Below are 15,128 nucleotides of genomic sequence, written 5' to 3'. Positions count from 1 at the left end.
ACTGCCATGGGCGGGCAGGGGCGCCTGGGGCACAGGCGCTCCTCCTGGTCCAGCACGCGACAACATCAGTGGACAGAAGGCGCAAAGGTCAACAGAGCGGGGCCAAGGCGGGCTGGGGAAGCGAGATGTACCAGGGTGCAGCCCCAGGGATCAGAGGACGGGACGGACGAGGCACCAACAGCGTACGGCCACGTAGGCCCCTGTGGCCAAGACGCGGCAAGAGGTACAGAACCGACGGTGGAGGTGGGGCGGCCGCGAGCGACAGAGAGGGGCCCGGAAGCCATTCCCAACGACCCGGAAGTGAGGCAGCTTCCGCGTCACGCCACGGAATCTCACTGCCAGGAGCCTCCAGCACAGGAGCGGTCCCCCGGCACCCCGGACGTCTCCTGCCTTTCCTGGCCCCCATGGGCCCCCCTCTTGGGGCTCGCGCCCACCACCACCAGCACCCAGAGCCACAGCTGGCCCCGGAGAACTCTCTCGCCGAGTACTGTCGCCTCCACGGCCCTCACAGGCAACTTGCTCTGCCCAGCTTCCCCCCTCAGGGACTGAGGGCGCTTCTCTGCCCAGAGATGCCACCAGCCATGGAGGCCAGGGAAGGACACCCACACGAGGCGAGGGCGGTTAGGTCCTAAACAGGGTAAGAGGGCGCTGGGCGGCCACCCGTGTGGGGCGGGCGGGAGGCGGGGAAGCCGGAAGTGATGGGGAAGGGCAACAAACAGGCACAGAGAGGGCCGGGGGACAGGGGCACGTGCGCTGTCCGGTGATCAGAAAGACCGAGTCACGGCCAGTCACCTAGTTTTCAAGTAGGAATATTGCTATTTTTAAACAAAAACACGTTCACACCTGTTACCCTTATATATACAATCAGCTGACTGAGTAGAATGATTTGAATTTGTTTCATGACTATAAAGATATTTTGCTGCTTTATTTTCCAAAGGTATACTACAGATTTACAATCCAAACACTAACAGAGATGAATTTCAGGTGTTGAGAGCAGTCACCACCTTTTGGTAATTTTTTTTTTCTTTTATGTTTTATTCATCCTGTTGAGTATGTAATGGGTCCTAATTTTCTTGAATACGTATTTTTCCTGAGGACTAATGATATTATGCAAGTAAGTTTTTGGGTCATCCCTTTCTTTTGCCCACTTTTGTTGGGTTATTTGCCTTTACATTAAACTTCTTTATAATTGGGACTATGAGTCTTAGAATAATATATATTTCAAATAACTTTCTCCATACTTTGGCCTGTGTATTAATCACAAAATGCATTTGGTAAGCAGAAGTTCTTATTCATAATATATTTCCATTCCTTATATTTTCCTGTGTAGTTATTACTTTTCAAATCCTGGTTAAGAAATAATTCCTATTCCAAATTTTGAATATGTTTCCTTATGCTTTATCTTCTAAGAGAGAATTCTATTTTTATTTGCACTTATATCTATAATGTATCTAGAATATATTTATGTGTTTAGTGTGAGGTTGCTGTTGTTGTTTAGTCACTAAGTCCAACTCTTTGTGACCCCATGGACTACAGCCCTCCAACCTCCTCTGTCCATGTAATTTTCCAGGCAAGAATATTGGCATGGGTTGCCATTTCCTCCTCCAAGGGATCTTCCCAACCCAGTAATAGAACCTGTGTCCCCTGTCTCCTGCTTGGCAGGTGGATCATTGTGACCTGGGAAGCCTTTAGTATGAGGTAGGTGGTTACATTATTATTTTTTTTTCTGTGCACTTATTTAAACAAACTCATTCAATTTCTTAAAAAGAGTACAGTTTCCTCTCACTTCACTGCAGTGGAAGATTTCTTACACATAACATAACTTTATAAAGTACTAATATATGTTTGTCTGGCTTCTGTTTTATTCTGTTTTACTGGCCTTTTCTTTTTTCTTCTTCCTATTTTTACACTAATGCTTCACAATCTTATTTACCAATGGTTTATAAGAGTCTTGATATCTGGTGGTAAATGATGATGATACGACCAATTGAGATACATAAGGATTTGCCCTTGATGCGCAGTTGTGTCCTCAAGTGGCCTTAGGCAGCTGGGAGCCTATTAAATGTTCACAAATATTCTGTACATACGTGCATCTGATTAAAACAGACTGAATTATGGAAAGATATGAGCAATACTGTATACTGTTATGCAACTTGCAACTGTCAGTCAAAACTGCCAGTCCATGCCCCCTAGATGAATATGCAAAAGCCCTTTCTTGAAAACCCTTCTGACCTAATCATTCCAGCAGCAGTGCCTCTCTTGGACCGGCCCGTCTCTCCCTTGAGGTGTCCTTTCTGTTCTTTCTTTAATAAACTTGTTTTTGGCACGAGTAAGACCTCAGATTCTTCTTTGTTTCCTTATCAAGAACCAAGGCCCACAGAGGAGGATGCTCTTTGACCCTTGCCAAATCTGGTAACGATACCAATAAGTGATAGACCTCAACTTGAGGGTGAGAGAGTCACTTGCAAAAATTTTATTGAAAATAGGGTGCCATGGGTAACAATATGAAACCAGGTCATTTTCAGGAGGGATGACAGATTATTCCATATCTGTCTGCTTACATCTGACATATTATGTTTCTATCTTCAGAACATATCCTATGGGACTTTTGTAATATCTAGTATCTGTAAAAGAAGAACTTGCTACTGTCATATTGCTTGGTAAAAAATGCATTATCCCTTTTGAGTCCCATCTTTGAGAAATCCTTTCTATTCTTGGGGAGAAAGGTAAAAGAAGGCTCTGAGTTGTTTTTTTCTTATAGCTGTCAAGTATATTGAATGTCTGGGGTTCTATCAGGAGCTCTTTAAATATATGCTGAAAACCTGCTCAACATGTCATTATTAGTAATATGCATAGTATATTGGATTTTAAAATATCAGCATTACTATAAGTCAAGGAGAAATCATGTGAAGGTTAATGGGAGAATATTTCTATATCACTTTTATAGGTAGATAAATTGACAATAAAAATATATAACAATAATTCTAAGAGTCTCATCTTTCTCATATTAGTCACAAAGTTCTGTGAATTTTGCTTATAAATACACATCTTCCACTCATATAACTTAACTCCCTCTAACTTTTCATCCTCACTTTCGCCATGTTTTGTACATATTGGGAACAGAAGTGACTTGTACCACATAGCAAACAAGTGCATTTCAAACACATCATATTTATCTAACACCTGCATATGATTTGGTTTTTTGGTTTGCAATGTCTTTCTCACATTTTCACATGGAATTCTCGGTGACACTTCAAGAATCAGCTTGTGCTCACTCTTTTTAATCTCACATGTACCCTCCACCTTGTCCTCCATGGCAGAAAAATAATTTCAACATAAAGCGAGTGTCCCTTTCCATTGAATTCTGGATTCTGTTGTCAGATTGTGGAATTTCACTTACTCCTTATGATCTGTTGTTACTAATGGGAATGATAAATATATCATGATGGTTACATTACCTATTATGAGTATAATAGGTTTAGGAACAGAACAAGGTCCTATGTCTATTATATGTCTTTATTTATTATAATATGATTGTGGATTTTTCTCATCTTGCATGTCTGAGATATTATTAGCTCATTAAGGAAGACTCGGACTTTTACATAATCTGTTATTGACAGGTCAGTTTTCATGTACTCTAAACTTAAGGCCATGCCTAGAGCTAAATTGTGTTTGCTGCTGCTGCTGCTGAGTCACGTTAGTTGTATCTGACTCTGTGCGACCGCATAGACGGCCTCCTACTAGGCTCCTCTGTCCCTGGGATTCTCCAGGCAAGAACACTGGAGTGGGTTGCCATTTCTTTCTCTAATGCATGAAGGTAAAAAGTGAAAGTGAAGTCACTCAGTTGTATCTGACTCTGCGCGATCTCATGGAAGGCAGCCTACCAGGCACCTCCGCCATGGGATTTTCCAAGCAAGAGTCCTGGAGTGAGGTGCCATTTCCTTCTCCGAAAATTGTGTTTATTAATCTTTATAATAAACAAACTACTTAATCAGATGGTTGTATTGATGGCTATGATGATGTATGTTAATATTTTTGCAAAATACACTATTTTCTGAAAATGTATGTATGTATATACACTCTTGAGAGTCCCTTGAACTCTCAAGGAGATCTTGAGGGCTCAAGGGGATCCAACCAGTCCATCCTAAAGGAAATCAGTCCAGAATACTCACTGAAAGGACTGAGGCTGAGGCTGAAGCTCTGATGTGGAGCACTGACTAATTGGGAAAGGCCCTGATATTGGGAAGCATTGAAGGAGGAGGAGAAGGGGACAACAGAGGATGAGATGGTTGGATGGCATCACTGACTCAATGGACATGAGTTTGAGCAAGCTCCAGGAGTTGGTGATGGACAGGGAAGCCTGATGTGCTGTACTCCGTGGGATTGCAAGGAGTTAGACATGACAGAACAACTGAACTTTCAGTTCAGTTCACTCACTCAGTCGTGTCTGACTCTTTGCGACTCATGAACCGCAGCACGTTAGGCCTCCCTGTCCATCACCAACTGCCAGAGTTTACCCAAACTCTTGTCCATTACACAGGCCTCTAGGGCTTCCCAGGTGCTTCAGTGGTAAAGAATCAGCCTGCCAAGCAGGCTAACCTGCTTCAGTCCCTGGGTTGGGAAGATCCCTGGAGAAGGAAATGGCAACCCTCCCCAGTCTTCTTGCCTTGGAAATCCCATGGACAGAGAAAGCTAGGGGGCTATAGTCCATGGGATCACCAATGAGTTGGACATGACTTAGTGACAAAACAAAAATAGAAGGATCCTCTAATCTCCCCAGAGGAGGGAGAAGGGGTGGAAGAGAGATGGGAGGTAGGCAGGTTGACAGGAGTCTATCAAAGTTACAACTCATCCTCAGGGCCTTCTTTCCCAAACCAAACTAGAAATGTCAAGTCAAAGAACATTTGAAATTACATTATACTATTGCTAACTCCAATGATTAAATTGGAGAAGTTAAATTCAGATAGATGTGCTTTCTGCATTTCCAAGAAATTAGAGACTCTGAGCATGCCTACAGAAGAAGTTCTTTGGCTCAAAACCTGTAGCATGATTCCAGAAGAGGACAGGGGATAAGTTTTGTGGTTGTTGCTGTTGTTTGCCCCTGAATTACATTGACTTCCACTCTCCCAGTTCCGTGAAGAATAAACCATTGCCATCCTCTAACTTAACCAAATTAGACAACCTATTCCAGATTCCAGCTGTAAGGATCTCTTTCCTGGAATCACTTCTGTAGATTATGGTTTCTATTTTGTCTCATTTTATCCTTGATTAATTTTTCAAGAAAACAAATTTTTATATACTTGGTCATATTAATTCTCATGTAACTTAACATCCATGTAGTTGTGTAATTTTTCTTCTCATTATTCCTTCAAATATAAATTTAAATGTAAATACTTATGGGGTAACTTCTGAAGAAGAAAGTGTATGAGAAACATATATATATGTGTATATATATATATATATAAACACACACACACACACACACACACACACACACACATATAGATGTGTAAAGTAAACGAAAGAAAGTGAAGTTGCTCAGTCGTGTCTGACTTTTTGCGACCCTATAGACTGTAGCCTACCAGGTTCCACCATCCATGGAATTTTCCAGGCAAGAATACTGGAATGGGTTGCCATTTCCTTCTCCATGAGATCTTCATGACCCAGGCATTGAACCCAGGTCTCCCGCATTACAGGCAGAAGTTTTATTGTCTGAGCCACCAGGGATAGACAGATGGGTATGTGTGTGTATATATATATATATATATATATATATATATATGTGTGTGTATGTATGTATACACACACACAAATATATGAGTTATCCCCTCATATTTGAAGGTGATCTAGTTGATAAAATTTTGATCCTAGCATTCTTTTTTGGTGATTTTTTGAAAAGTTTTATTGGAATGTGGTTGCTTTTCAATGCTATGTTAGTTTCTAATGTATAGCAGCAGGAATCAGCATACTTATACTTACATCCCCTCCCTTTTGTACTTCCTTGTTATTCAGCTCATCACAGAGCATTAACTAGAGTTCCCTGTACTGTAGATAACATTCCAACTATTGATGTTTTTAAAATACATAAGATATTGCATTATATTACTACTGAGCAGTCTGATGGCTAGCCCAATCCTTGTCAGAGTCTCAGATGCAGTCCTTGGGAATATCAGCCTGTTGTGTATATTTGTGGGTCGGGAAACAGTTGAAGGAAGACCCTAACTTGTACATATCTTTTCTAGTTTATGTACAGATGGGTGTCCAGTTTAAAAGGCAGCTACATTATGCCATGAAACTCACAAAGATCATTTTTTATTACTTCCATGTCCAGCTTCCCCAAAGGGCAATTCCACTCATGGGACTGGAGATACACTGAATTCATGGTGACTTCGAAGGAAAGGAAGAAGAAAGTTGAATGTCCACAGATGTGTGTTTAGTTTAAACCAATATTCATCTCTTCTGATAATGACCTGTGAATACATAGGCTAGGTGTCAAATATTGTGAAAGAAAAAGATCATAATTATCCTGGGGAACCAGAGAGAAATAAGAGGTCAATGGAGCATTCCACGCTATTCTATTTAGTGCATATTCAGTATTCACCGCAACACTGATGCATATTTTTCTGACCTAAGAGATTCTTTTGTGAACATTTTTGTACTTAAGCCTTTGCTGCTAAGTCGCTTCAGTCATGTCCGACTCTGTGCGACCCCGTAGATAGCAGCCCAACAGGCTCCTCTGTCCCTGGGATTCTTCAGGCAAGAATACGGGAGTGGGTTGCCATTTCCTAAGCTTTTACAGATGAGCAGTTCAAGGCTATATACCTGGAAGTGGAGTTTTGGGATCATGTAGAAGGGCATCTTAAACTTTCTCAGGTATTAGCCAAATGAAATCTAAAGTACCAGAAAATATTTCTGTTTATATGCCAGCAGTGTGTTAGAGTTTCCTTTACATTTTTATGAAAGAATAATATCTTAGACTATTTAAAATCTATATTAAACAGGTGTATAGTAGTATCATTGTCATTGTGGTTCAGTCGCTCAGTTGTGTCTGACTTTTTGCAACCCCATGGACTGTAGCGCGCCTGTCCTTCACCATCTCCCGTAGCTTACTAAAACTCTTGTCCGTTGAGTTGGTGATACCATCCAACCATCTCGTCCTCTGTCGTCCCCTTCTCTTCCTGCCTTCAATCTTTCCCAGCATCAGGGTTTTTTCTAAGGAGTCAGCTCTTCACATCATGTGGCCAAAGTATTAGAGCTTCAGCTTCAGCATCAGTCCTTCCAATGAATATTCGGGACTGATTTCCTTTAGGATTGACTGACTTGATCTTCTTGAAGTCTTCCCCTATGCCACAGTTCAAAAACATCAATTCTTCAGCACTCAGCCTTAAAAATTAGTATTTTAGACTATTTTAAATGCATAGTATAGGTGGACAAGGGGATCATATAATCTTTTCATTTGAATATTCCTGATCATCAATGCCATTGATTATTCTTTTGTTTTCTGACTATTTTGATGATTCTTCTGCAGATTACCTGCCAATCCAAATTTTTCATCAATTATGCTATTGGTCTTTTCCCTTTTTGTGTGTGTACATTTAATATGTATCTTTGAGACTAACATTGCTGACTTAGTAACACTGCATATTTGTCATAGTACTTAAGGTCAAATTTTTATTTTTTTATTATTATTTTTTTAATTTTAATTTTTACTTTATTTTACTTTACAATACTGTATTGGTTTTGCCATACATTGACATGAATCCACCACGGGTGTACATGCATTCCCAAACATGAACCCCCCTCCCACCTCCCTCCCCACAACAATCCCCTGCGTCATCACCGTGCACCAGCCCCAAGCATGCTGTATCCTGAGTCGGACGTAGACTGGCGATTCAATTCTTACATGATAGTATACATGTTTCAATGCCATTCTCCCAAATCATCCCACCCTCTCACTCTCCCTCTGAGTCCAAAAGTCCGTTATACACATCTGTGTCTCTTTTGCTGTCTTGCATACAGGGTCATCATTGCCATCTTTCTAAATTCCATATATATGTGTTAGTATACTGTATTGGTGTTTTTCTTTCTGGCTTACTTCACTCTGTATAATCGGCTCCAGTTTCATCCATCTCATCAGAACTGATTCAAATGTATTCTTTTTAACGGCTGAGTAATACTCCATTGTGTATATGTACCACAGCTTTCTTATCCATTCATCTGCTGATGGACATCTAGGTTGTTTCCATGTCCTGGCTATTATAAACAGTGCTGCGATGAACATTGGGGTACATGTGTCTCTTTCAATTCTGGTTTCCTCGGTGTGTATGCCCAGAAGTGGGATTGCTGGGTCATAAGGTAGTTCTGTTTGCAATTTTTTAAGGAATCTCCACACTGTTCTCCAAAGTGGCTGTACTAGTTTGCATTCCCACCAACAGTGTAGGAGGGTTCCCTTTTCTCCACACTCCCTCTCCAGCATTTATTGCTTGCAGATTTTTGGATCGCAGCCATTATGACTGGTGTGAAGTGGTACCTCATTGTGGTTTTGATTTGCATTTCTCTAATGAGTGATGTTGAGCATCTTTTCATGTGTTTGTTAGCCATCCGTATGTCTTCTTTGGAGAAATGTCTATTTAGTTCTTTGGCCCATTTTTTGATTGGGTCGTTTATTTTTCTGGAATTGAGCTGCAGGAGTTGCTTGTATATTTTTGAGATTAGTTGTTTGTCAGTTGCTTTATTTGCTATTATTTTCTCCCATTCAGAAGGCTGTCTTTTCACCTTGCTTATATTTTCCTTTGTTGTGCAGAAGCTTTTAATTTTAATTAGGTCCCATTTGTTTATTTTTGCTTTTATTTCCAGAATTCTGGGAGGTGGATCATAGAGGATCCTGCTGTGATTTATGTCTGAGAGTGTTTTGCCTATGTTCTCCTCTAGGAGTTTTATAGTTTCTGGTCTTACATTTAGATCTTTAATCCATTTTGAGTTTATTTTTGTGTGCGGTGTTAGAAAGTGATCTAGTTTCATTCTTTTACAAGTGGTTGACCAGTTTTTCCAGCACCACTTGTTAAAGAGATTGTCTTTACTCCATTGTATATTCTTGCCTCCTTTGTCAAAGATAAGGTGTCCATAGGTGTGTGGATTTATCTCTGGGCTTTCTATTTTGTTCCATTGATCTATATGTCTGTCTTTGTGCCACTACCATACTGTCTTGATGACTGTGGCTTTGTAGTAGAGCCTGAAGTCAGGCAAGTTGATTCCTCCAGTTCCATTCTTCTTTCTCAAGATTGCTTTGGCTATTCGAGGTGTTTTGTATTTCCATACAAATCTTGAAATTATTTGTTCTAGTTCTGTGAAAAATATGGCTGGTAGCTTAATAGGGATTGCATTGAATTTGTAAATTGCTTTGGGTAGTATACTCATTTTCACTATATTGATTCTTCCGATCCATGAACATGGTATATTTCTCCATCTATTAGTGTCCTCTTTGATTTCTTTCATCAGTGTTTTATAGTTTTCTATATATGGGTCTTTAGTTTCTTTAGGTAGATATATTCCTAAGTATTTTATTCTTTTCGTTGCAATGGTGAATGGAATGGTTTCCTTAATTTCTTTTTCTACTTTCTCATTATTAGTGTATAGGAATGCAAGGGATTTCTGTGTGTTGATTTTATATCCTGCAACTTTACTATATTCATTCATGAGCTCTAGTAATTTTCTGGTGGAGTCTTTAGGGTTTTCTATGTAGAGGATCATGTCATCCGCAAACAGTGAAAGTTTTACTTCTTCTTTTCCAATTTGGATTCCTTTTATTTATGTTGAGGTATGTTCCTTCTATTCCTGCTTTCTGGAGAGTTTTTTTCATAAATGGATGTTGAATTTTGTCAAAGGCCTTCTCTGAATCTATTGAGATAATCATATGGTTTTTATTTTTCAATTTGTTAATGTGGTGAATTACATTGATTGATTTGCAGATATTGAAGAATCCTTGCATCCCTGGGATAAAGCCCACTTGGTCACGGTGTATGATCTTTTTAATGTGTTGTTGGATTCTGATTGCTAGAATTTTGTTGATGATTTTTGCATCTATGTTCAGCAGTGATATTGGCCTGTAGTTTTCTTTTTTTGTAGTATCTTTGTCAGGTTTTGGTATTAGGGTGACGGTGGCCTTATGGAATGAGTTTGCAAGTTTACCTTCCTCTGCAATTTTCTGGAAGCGTTTGAGTAGGATAGGTGTTAGCTCTTCTCAAAATTTTTGGTAGAATTCAGCTGTGAAGCCGTCTGGACCTGGGCTTTTGTTTGCTGGAAGATTTCTGATTACAGTTTCAATTTCCGTGCTTGTGATGGGTCTGTTAAGATTTTCTATTTCTTCCTGGTTCAGTTTAGGAAAATTGTACTTTTCTAAAAATTTGTCCATTTCTTCCACGTTGTCCATTTTATTGGCATATAACTGCTGATAGTAGTCTCTTATGATCCTTTGTATTTCTGTGTTGTCTGTTGTGATCTCTCCATTTTCATTTCTAATTTTATTGATTTGATTTTTCTCTCTTTGCTTCTTGATGAGTCTGGCTAATGGTTTGTCAATTTTATTTATCCTTTCAAAGAACCAGCTTTTGGCTTTGTTGATTTTTGCTATGGTCTCTTTTGTTTCTTTTGCATTTATTTCTGCCCTAATTTTTAAGATTTCTTTCCTTCTACTAACTCTAGGGTTCTCCAGTTCTTCCTTTTCTAGTTGCTTTAGGTGTAGAGTTAGGTTATTTATTTGACTTTTTCCTTGTTTCTTGAGGTATGCCTGTATTGCTATGAACTTTCCTCTTAACACTGCTTTTATAGTGTCCCACAGGTTTTGGGTTGTTGTGTTTTCAGTTTCATTAGTTTCTATGCATATTTTGATTTCTTTTTTGATTTCTTCTGTGATTTGTTGGTTATTCAGAAGTGTGTTGTTCAACCTCCATATGTTGGAATTTTTAATAGTTTTTCTCCTGTAATTGAGATCTAATCGTAATGCATTATGGTCAGAAAAGATGCTTGGAATGATTTTGATTTTTTTGAATTTATCAAGTTTAGATTTATGGCCCAGGATGTGATCTATCCTGGAGAATGTTCCATGAGCACTTGAGAAAAAGGTGAAATTCATTGTTTTGGGGTGAAATGTCCTATAGATATCAATTAGGTCTAACTGGTCTAATGTATCATTTAAAGTTTGTGTTTCTTTGTTGATTTTCTATTTAGTTGATCTGTCCATAGGTGTGAGTGGGGTATTAAAGTCTCCCACTATTATTGTGTTATTGTTGATTTCCCCTTTCATACTTGTTAGCATTTGTCTTACATATTGCGGTGCTCCTATATTGGGTGCATATATATTTATAATTGTTATATCTTCTTCTTGGATTGATCCTTTGATCATTATGTAGTGGCCTTCTTTGTCTCTTTTCACAGCCTTTGTTTTAAAGTCTATTTTATCGGATATGAGTATTGCCACTCCTGCTTTCTTTTGATCTCTATTTGCATGGTATATCTTTTTCCAGCCCTTCACTTTCAGTCTGTATGTGTCCCTTGTTTTGAGGTGGGTCTCTTGTAAGCAGCATATAGAGGGGTCTTGTTTTTGTATCCATTCGGCCAGTCTTTGTCTTTTGGTTGGGGCATTCAACCCATTTACATTTAAGGTAATTATTGATAAGTATGATCCCATTACCATTTACTTTATTGTTTTAGGTTCGGGTTTATACACCCTTTTTGTGTTTCCTGTCTAGAGAATATCCTTTAGAATTTGTTGGAGAGCTGGTTTAGTGGTGCTGAATTCTCTCAGCTTTTGCTTGTCTGTAAAGCTTTTGATTTCTCCTTCGTATTTGAATGAGATCCTTGCTGGGTACAGTAATCTGGGCTGTAGGTTATTTTCTTTCATCACTTTAAGTATGTCTTGCCATTCCCTCCTGGCCTGAAGAGTTTCTATTGAAAGATCAGCTGTTATCCTTATGGAAATCCCCTTGTGTGTTATTTGTTGTTTTTCCCTTGCTGCTTTTAATATTTGTTCTTTGTGTTTGATCTTTGTTAATTTGATTAATATGTGTCTTGGGGTGTTTCGCCTTGGGTTTATCCTATTTGGAACTCTCTGTGTTTCTTGGACTTGGGTGATTATTTCCTTCCCCATTTTAGGGAAGTTTTCAACTAACGATTATCTCAAGGATTTTCTCATGGTCTTTCTTTTTGTCTTCTTCTTCTGGGACTCCTATAATTCGAATGTTGGAGCGTTTCATATCGTCCTGGAGGTCTCTGAGATTGTCCTCATTTCTTTTAATTCGTTTTTCTTGTTTCCTCTCTGATTCATTTATTTCTACCATTCTATCTTCTATTTCACTAATCCTATCTTCTGCCTCCGTTATTCTGCTATTTGTTGCTTCCAGAGTGTTTCTGATCTCATTTATTGCATTATTCATTATATATTGACTCTTTTTTATTTCTTCTAGGTCCTTTTTAAACCTTGCTTGCATCTTCTCAATCCTTGTCTCTAGGCTATTTATCTGTGATTCCATTTTGATTTCAAGATTTTGGATCATTTTCACTATCAATATTCGAATTCTTTCTCAGGTAGATTCCCTACTTCTTCCTCTTTTGTTTGGTTTGGTGGGCAACTCTCCTGTTCCTTTACCTGCTGAGTATTCCTCTGTCTCTTCATCTTGATTATATTGCTGCGTTTGGGGTGGCCTTTTTATATTCTGGTAATTTGTGGAGTTCTCTTTATTATGGAGCTTCCTCACTGTGGGTGGGGTTGTATCAGTGGCTTGTCTAGGTTTCCTGGTTAGGGAGGCTTGTGTTGGAGTTCTGGTGGGTGGAGCTGGGTTTCTTCTCTCTGGAGTGCAGTGGAGTGACCAGTAATGGGTTATGAGACGTCAAAGGTTTTGGAGTAACTTTGAGCTGCCTGTATATTGAAGTTCAGGAGTGTGTTCCTGTGTTGCTGGAGAATTTGTGTGGTATGTCTTGTTCTGGAACTTGTTGGTCCTTGGGTGGAGCTTGGTTTCAGTGTAGGTATGGAGGCATTTGATGAGCTCCTATTGCTTAATGTTCCCTGAATTCAGGAGTTCTCTGATGTTTTCAGGCTTTGGACATAAGCCTCCTGCTTCTGGTTTTCAGTTTTATTTTTACAGTAGCCTCTAGACTTCTCCATCTATACAGCACTGATGATAAAACATCTAGGTTAAAGATGAAAAGTTTATCCACATTGAGGGACACTCAGAAAGGTTCACTGCGTTACAAGGAGAAGAGAAGAGGGAGGGGGTAGTTAGAGGTGATTGGAATGAGATGCGGTGAGATCAAAAGAGGAGAGAGCAAGCTAGCCAGTAGTCACTTCTTTATGTGCATTCCATAGTCTGGACCGCTCAGAGGTATTTACGGAGTTATACAGGGAAGAGGAGAGGGAGGAAATAGACAGAGGTAGCCAGGAGGATAAGAGCCAGGAATGAGAAGGAGAGAGACAGTAGCCAGTTCCTGCCAGTAACCAGTTCCTTAGGTGTTCTCCACCGTCTGGAACACACAGAGATTCACAGAGTTGGATAGAGAAGAGATGGGGGAGAAAAGAGACAGAGGCCACCTGGTGGAGAAAAAGGAGAGTCCAAAGGAGGAGAGAGTGGTCAAGCCCGTAATCTCGCTCTCAGGTAAAATTGGGTAGTGAAGTTTGGGTTTTTAAATGTACAAAATTGACAACAAAAACCAAAGAGCAAAGATTAAAACTCTAGAGTAGAGGTTGGATTTTCAAAAATACAAAATTAAAGAAAAGAAGCAGAAGGAAAAAGGAAAAAGAAAAGAAAAAAAAAAAGCCACAAGAATTATTAAAAGAAAAAAAACAACAATAACCACCCAAAGACTATATATGGCGTTTGCCTTAAAAAAAAAAAAGGTCTTTTTTTTTGAATATTAATAATAGGTTATAGAAATAAAAATTAGAGGAGAAATAGAAGGCTTAACTATTAAAAAAAAAAGTTAGAAAAAAAAAGGAATGATTTTAAAAATAGTAAAAATATCTCTGGCCCTTCTCTGATGTTCTGGGCAGTGTGGGGTCACTTCCAAGGCGGTTCCCTCTGTTTAACTTCTTCTTTATGCTGGTTTTTAGGCTCACTAGTTCAGTTGCGCTGTGGGGAGGGGGGATGCTGCAAACAAATAGCACTGTCGTGTGCACACAGTGTCTCAGCCTCGCTGGACCTGTCCCTTCTTGCGGCGCACAAACCGCTCCGGCTCTACAATGCTCAGCCGGGAACCCTCTGAGGCCGGCCCTAGGCTGCGTGCACTTCCCCGGTCTTAGCCACTCAGGTAGCCCTCAGAGGCACAGATTCGATTGGGACTGCGTTTTGTGCCCTTCCCGGGTCCTAGTAGCTCAGGAGTTTGGCGAGCGCAATCGCTGCGACTTGTCGCCTTTTCTGCCTCTGCTGCTCAGTTTTCTGGGTGGACCACTGGCACCCCTTGTGAGGCAAATGGTGACTGTCCAGCACCCCCAGAAGTCTTAGCAAAGAAGCCTGTTTGCAGTTTGGTAAGTAAAGTCTCTCCGGGTCTGCAGTTGTCTCTTTCCAGCCCTTACGGCTCTGGCTGCCTGTCCTCGGCGGGGGATGGTCTGCAGCCAGCTTTTTCCGTTCCGTCCTTTGTTCTGTGCTCCGTCCTGGCGGTGTCTTATGTTCGAGCTTTTCGCGTAGTAGCTATCCCACAGTCTGGTTTGCTAGCCCAAGTTAGATCGGTCTGGTTGCGCGTGGGGCGTTCCTGCCCAATTCTTACAAAGCACTGCAGCCCGTGCCTCCCGCGCTTCCCTGCCCTGCCCCCACTTCCTAGTGGTGGATGCAGGCGTCTGTGCTGCTTTTCCGCTGGGGGAGTTACTGTTGGGCTTGTAATCTCTTGGTTTAAATTATTTTTTATTTTTCCCTTCCTGTTATGTTGCCCTCTGTGTTTCCAAGGTTCGCCACAGACTCGGCAGGGAGAGTGTTTCCTGCTGTTTGGAAACCTCTCTTCTTAAAATTCCCTTCCTGGGACGGGCTTCCCTTCCCGGGATGGGCTTCCCTTCCCAGGACGGAGCTCCCTCCCACCTCCTTTGTCTCCTTTTTCGTCTTTTATATATTTTCCTACCTGTTTTTGAAGACAATGGTCTGCTTTTC

The 15,128-nt window shown here is 40.4% G+C and overlaps 1 long non-coding RNA gene across 1 annotated transcript in view; it reads left to right on the top strand.

The window, feature by feature from the left end:
- Window positions 1–334: 334 nt before the first annotated feature.
- The window catches only part of LOC132657497 (uncharacterized), a 39,865-nt gene continuing 25,071 nt past the window's right edge, over window positions 335–15,128 (top strand). Inside the window, exons 1-2 of the long non-coding RNA XR_009595797.1 lie at window positions 335–637; window positions 1,571–1,698. This is a non-coding gene — a long non-coding RNA (uncharacterized LOC132657497). The remainder of the gene's footprint in view (window positions 638–1,570; window positions 1,699–15,128) is intronic.

The sequence above is a fragment of the Ovis aries genome, chromosome 12 (genome assembly GCF_016772045.2).
Source record: "Ovis aries strain OAR_USU_Benz2616 breed Rambouillet chromosome 12, ARS-UI_Ramb_v3.0, whole genome shotgun sequence".
Classification (NCBI taxonomy): Eukaryota; Metazoa; Chordata; class Mammalia; order Artiodactyla; family Bovidae; genus Ovis; species Ovis aries.
Note: the sequence above shows the minus strand (reverse complement) of the source record. Positions and strands in the feature narration are given on the sequence as shown.